The sequence below is a fragment of the Opisthocomus hoazin genome, chromosome Z (assembly GCF_030867145.1).
Source record: "Opisthocomus hoazin isolate bOpiHoa1 chromosome Z, bOpiHoa1.hap1, whole genome shotgun sequence".
NCBI classification, from domain to species: domain Eukaryota; kingdom Metazoa; phylum Chordata; class Aves; order Opisthocomiformes; family Opisthocomidae; genus Opisthocomus; species Opisthocomus hoazin.
Genome location: NC_134454.1, coordinates 79,017,630 through 79,024,038, shown reverse-complemented (window position 1 = coordinate 79,024,038; position 6,409 = coordinate 79,017,630).

Genomic DNA, 6,409 nt, shown 5'->3' with positions numbered 1-6,409 from the left:
GGCAGGGTCCCTGACTGGGCTAGGGGTGGTTTTTGGAGATGGGGGCAGTGCTCCCGGCAGGTAGAACAGGGGGTGCTCCCAGAGGGAGTCGGGGAGTGGGGGAGGGAGGGATGGTGCTCCCCTTAGCATAGGGTTTCTGGTCTTGCTGAGCAGTGCCATGGGGTGGGGGGGACATGTGTTGTGCACGAGCACAAGGGGCTGCTGGGGATCCTGGGGCCCACGGTAGAGGCAACGCCAGTCAATCCCTTCCTCGCCATGTTCATGCCGCCCGATGGATTGGGGATCTGCACCTGCCTGTGAGGTGGGGAACAGTGTTAACGAAAGGCCATGACAGTATTTGGTGCCTTGGCCAGGTTGACACTGCTCACAGCATCATGCCTGGGCTGGCTTCCACATGGCGAGGGTCCTGGTCTTGCCAGGTTACCTCCTGCTTGTACATCGCTTAGCAGACGTTGCACCGTATTTAATTTGTATTTCCCTGTTAGAATGAGGTGTCTCGCCTTTATTTATTTCTTTATTTATGATGCATATTAATAAAAAAGGTGCTGATTGAGCTCCCTGCTACCCAGCTTCGTGATTTCAGCCCACCTCTGGGAAGGGTCTGATGGGTACCTGTGCTTGGACGCTGCACTGCAGGCTTCATCCTTCCTCCACCACAAGATCTGCAGAAGGACGTAGGTTTCCCCCAACTATTGGACCTGTCAGTTCAGGCTGGGGTGACTAGATCACATCATCAGATGATGGTATGTCTCCGACAGGCAGTGGAGTTTGAGGCTCCTTGTCTTTATTCCTTGTGCATTCTGGAGGGGGGACCAAACAAGTTCCAGACAGGACCTCACGTCATTCCAGTCTGCCATCTGCTTCCCCAGGGTGCTCCAGTGTTGTCAGTAAGATGTCCACAGCTGCAGCCAAACTGGGACTTCTAACCTGCAGGCAGTGGGAGGAAGTGCTGAGCAGCATGGGAAGGAGGCAGTGAAAGATGGGTTGTGGGGCTGGGACTCGGAGCCTAACAGCTGGCCGTGAGGCTTGGTGGCTCGAGTCACTCACGAGGGCGGAGTCTGTGGCTTTCAAACTTAGACTCACACAAACGTCGGACCCCCAGGCCCAGCAGGAACGAGCCCCAAGAGCCTATCCCTTCCTCTTACACCTCCTTAGCTCCCAGGAGAAGGGAAAATCTCTGCCTGAGGCTTCAGCCTTTGCCGCAAGGACACAATGCTGGAGTTTGCTGCAACCACATGGACAAACCCTATGCAGTGGTGGAGTGAGTCAAAAAAAATCCAGAAATGAAGCAGCGTAAGACCCTGTCCTGGCTTGGAAAGGCACAGAGCAGCCAGGGCTTGCACACAGGCTGCTTTAATTAACCTCTTAGAGGGGGCAGTGGTTGGGGCTGTTTACAGATTGCAGGGATCCAGGCTGTTCTCCCCACGTGCACCGGGTGGCCGAAATGAGGAAGGGGACCCTGTGCAGGCAAACAGCCCCACGGGGTGCTGCGTCAGCCCCCGAGCAGGAGAGGGGGTTTCCAGCTGCCTGCGCTGCCAGCGCAGACACGGAGCAGCTCGTTGGGTGCTTGGATGCAGGGGAGGCATACCGGGGTAGTTAGGGTTGTCAGAGACTGTATTTGGGGTTGCTGCTATGGTGTTTGCAGCTGCCAAAGTATCCTTCATGGTCATCTGGCTAAACTCAAGCAGGTCCTGGTTGGTGGCTATCAGATAGCCTGTCCCAGTCAGGAGCTGTCCATGGGGCACGAAGCCCGTGATGCCCGCGAGGCTGGAAGGCACGCAGCAATGAGTGTGGGGCTGCTGTGGCTGGGTGGTTCTGCTGGTGGCATGGTACTGGAGGGTCAGCTGCAGGATGCTGATGGGGACATGGGGCTGTGAGTACTGAGCGGGGCGAGGAGCTGCTGGGTGCTGCTGTGTCCTGGGGCTTACCCTGGTCTGGGGAGGGCAGCTCAGCCAGCCCTCGACAAAGGGAGCTTAGCACCTCTTGGCACCCCTTCAGCTAGGACATGGCAGCAGAAAGGCAGGTGCTGTGGGGTGCAGGTGGTGAGGGAGAGGGGAATGGATGCTGGCCCACAGCCTTGTGAGCACCTCCAGAGGAGCTGGGAGCAGGTAAGGAGGTCATGCTGTATGCATGACCCCTCCTGAGCACTTCCCTGAAGCCAAACACAGCAACCCTTCACTAGCAAACCATGCAGGTCCCTGGCCTCATTACTGCACCAGCTGAAGTCCCTTCACAACCTCCCAGTGTCAGGTCACCTACCAAGGCCAGCCCCATGTCCCCCTGCCCTGTGTAGGACTCTGTGCAGGACTCTGAGCAGTCGCCATACCCAGCACCAGTGTTCCCCCAGCACCAGTGCCATCCCAGCACTGGTACCCACCTCACATGCCAGGAGATGCAGTGCAAGGCCAGGGACAGCTCTGGACCAGCAGCAAGATCCGTGGTCAGTCCTGCCCATCTCGTGCCAGCAGCAGTGTCCTCCATGACTGCTCCTTGCCAGCAGCTCTCAGCCACTGCTTGGTGAAGTTGGTCCTGGACTCCTTGCATGTCCCAGTGCAGGTCTTATCAAAGAAAGGGGGTGACAACCCAGCATGTGGGAAGCAGAGGAGCCCAGCTTCATGGTGTTGGGGTCTGCTTTGGTGTGGGGGTCTGTGGGGAAGGTAAATGCGTGGGGTGACAGCATGGTGGGGGTGGATTAAGGGTGCGGTGGGAGTCCAGATGCACATAACACCCCGAGGTACAAGTGCCAGCTGAGAGACAAAGACCTGATGGTGCCAGGTGCTAAGGGGTCCTGGTAGGTCCCCTTGGTCTTGAGGACCTAGCTCATCTTCAGGGTAAAGGCTGTGACCATGGCACCAGGAAGCCTGCCAGGGCTGCAGCAATGATGGCAGTTCTCAGAAGCTGCTGGGGGAGACTGGGAAGGGAGGAGGCACCTGAGCACCAGCAAACTGCCAAGCTGCCTTGCGGGCAGGCTGGGAGAGCTGAGATGGGAGTGTACATTTAGGCAGGACAGGCAGGGAGAGGTGGAACAGGGATGCACATAGAGTCAGGACAAGCAGGGAGGGGTGGGATGAGGATGCACAGGGAGTCAGGACAGGCAGGAAAAAGTGGGACAGGGGTGCACACAGGGCAGGACAGGCAGGGAGAGGTGAGACGGGGATTTACATGGAGTCAGGACGGGCAGGGAGAGTTGTATAAAGATGCACCTGGGTCAGGACAGGCAGCCCCAGGGTGAGCACAAGACCTTGGGGGTCTGCAGTCACAGCAACTGATGTCATGAACAGCTGCTAAGGACAGACCTACAAGCCATGCCAGCCAGCAAGACTCACAGCAGAGCAGAGGGTGTCTCGTAGAACAGACTCGGTGGCAGCCAGTATCAGGCCTGGCAGAGGAGCGTGACTGTCACGTCGCCACGACTGTGTGGCATCTGACAGAGAACAAAGAAGACGCTGCATTAACATGGCGGCTTTTCAAGGCACTAAGAGCTGAGCAAGCAGGAAACATCAGTGTGGTGGGAAATGGGCTCATGCTCTTCTGGGACCCTTCTTGTGCAAGGGCTGCAGGCAGCACCAAGCTTGAGGGCAGCACAGGGGCAAACATTTGCTCAAGTGAGCATGGGGCGCAGGCAGGAACACATGTGTCCCAAGGAAAGGCCCATGTATGGCGGGGAGGAATGCCCTGAGTCACAGGAGCTGCTTCCCAGGTCTCTGGTCCCTGGCTGATGTGACCTCGCTGGTGACAGGAGTCTAGGAGGGCTGAGGCTGGACCAGATGCTGGAGTGCAGCACAGTCCCCTTTCAGCTGGAGGAAGGACAGTCCTGCAGTTGTGGCACGTTCCCAGGACTCAGCACTGAAATCGGCATCTGCCATGCAGACTTCCTTCCTCGGCCCCTTTGGTGACTCCCTCTCTGCCTCAGTGCCTCCATTTGTACAATTAAACCCACAAGGTTTCCTCTGAATGAACTTCAGCGGCACATTACCCATGAGTGGCTTTCACAGCCCAGCCCAGAGCCCCTGTTTCCCCTTGCCGCGATGCTCATGGGGCAAGGGCGAGTCTCTGCACACCAGCAGCCACAGACAGTCCTTGGGCGATGGCGTGAGGGAGATTTAGGTGAGGTCTGGCAAGCCAGGTGCTGCTCCTGGAGAGCATCATGTAGGGGAGCATATGGGGGTGCAAGCACCGACTTCCAGATGCAGGCAGGAGGCCAGGAGCAGGCAGGAGCCCTTTCTCCAAGTTGTGGCCCTAGCAATGGGGTCTCCACTTTAAAAGAGGGGTGCAGACCCCTTTGCACCACAGATAGACCTTTGGGAACAGGAATCCCAACCGAAAGGAAGAAGCAAGGTGTAGCACTACTGCTGCTGGTCTTCAAGCATCCTGATTGCTGGCTTGCAGTAATGGCCGGAGGCAAGCAAGGTGTCCGTGGGTGGCTCCTCCATATGTGCCACAAGGCCGGGGGGAAGATGGGGAACAGAGCTCTGTGCAGGACTGGACTGAACGTGTTGCCAGGAAAGGGCTGCTCACTGGTGACAACCACAACATGCTTCGTTGTCATAACCCTGCATAATCACCAAAGACTGAAACGTCCAGTGATATCCTGTTCAGTTTCAGAAAGGGGAAATGCGTGAAATGAAACTTGGATAAAACGAAGCTAAAAGAAGCTACGTGGTCACACAGTGTCCAGCAAGCTTCCAAAGATTCAAGGCAGCCTTTCAGGGCTCCTAGTGTCAAAAGGTAAAGAGCAACCAGCAGGGCTAACCACCAGGGCCAGGGGTTGTTCGAAACAGAGAGGCTCCTTCAAAGATCTAAAGTCATGTCTAGATGAGAAAAATAGCATCAGGCAGCTAAGATGTAAAAGCTCAATAAGACGAACAAAAAAGAGAGCAAAGAACAGCCTGTAGAAGCATCCAGCAGCCCTTTTTGCAAACACTTACAGAGCTCCAAACCTGCCACAAAGTCTCGCAACAGAGGAGTGACGTCCTGTGGGGTGGCAAGATTGCTGCGAAACATGGCTCAGATGCCAGCACACTGCAAGGTTTGTGGCAAAACGGGACACATGCGCGGCAGCGTGCCTGGACCCTGGTGTGGCAGCAGGACACGGCTCCCTGCCTACTCCCTGCTGAAATACACCGTACCCATCCTCCCGGCTGTGCCGGATCTGCCAAGTGCACTCCATGACAGGGTGACACGGGGACCTGCCAAACCAAGAAGCCCAGGGACACCTGTCGTGTTATAAACCAACCAAAGCTCTCTCTGTGGCTTTGGGTTTGCCTTGTGCCACCAGAGCACATAGCTGCTGGACCCACGCGGGAAGGCGGCGCCGGCTTGCAGCACCCCTCCGTCCTCTGTGCAAGAGCCCGCGGCTGGATTTTTCCGATGTGGAGCAAGAGGAAGTGTGAAGAACGAGGGAGAGAGAGGGCTTCCTGGCAGCTGCTTGGGCCGTGCTTCCTCCATGGCTTTTGAGGTTTCGGATGGGGTAATGAAGGGCTTTTGGAGATGCGATGTGCTGTCAACATAGGAGCTGACAACCCTTGTGCTGGGAGTGGTGCACAGAAGGACGGGGGAAGTGATTTTTTTTTAGTCTTTTTTAATTTATGGAATTTCCCTACGCATTTTCCAAAGATCTGCCAGATGAAGACCTATTCCTACTCACACAGTTTGCTTTTGCAGCCCTTTAATTATTCCTTGAAAGGCCCAGAAGCACCAAGGGGCAGGCAGAGGTGATGTTTGCGTTGCTGCTGTTGCTGGAGGTGGAAGATCAGTTGCTTTCCCCAACCCCACAACACAAACCTCCCACCTGAGACGGAGCACAGCTACCTCCCATGCTGTGCCCTGCTGCAATGCCAGGGTCCTGGCTGTGCACCTGCAACGCCAGGGCACTTCTGCCAGGGCAGACATGTTTGAGTATGGTAAGGTCTCTATGGGTCAGCTTCATATCTGAGTAAAGGAAATAAAAAGGCAGGTTCGCGGGGGGGTCGGGAGGGGGCTAGGGGCTCTGTTGCAGGAAAAGATGAAACACAGGGAGAAAAGGCTGAGACTGCCTTTCTGAGCACAGGAGGGCACAAGGAAAGTGGCCGGGCAGGCTCCAGCTCTGTCCCTGAGAGGTAAAACATTGCTGGAGTGTCTACTCTCAATCACCATCACTGCAGAAAAAAAAAAATAAAACAATACTTCTACCACGTTTTGCTCAGGGTCACATTTTTGGGGTGTCTGGGGAGTGTGTACCTGGGGAGAGCCACCCCACACTGGTCTGCCTGATGCTGCTGAATGAAGGTGTTGCAGGGTGTGCAAATCAAGCGAAGGGTGTGCACCAGCAGAAAGCAGAGCCTGACCCCAGGCTTGGGAGTACTGGGCCTTCCTGAAGAGCACAGTAAAGAGGAAGGCCATAACAAGGGGCTCCAGCCCTGCTGTGAAG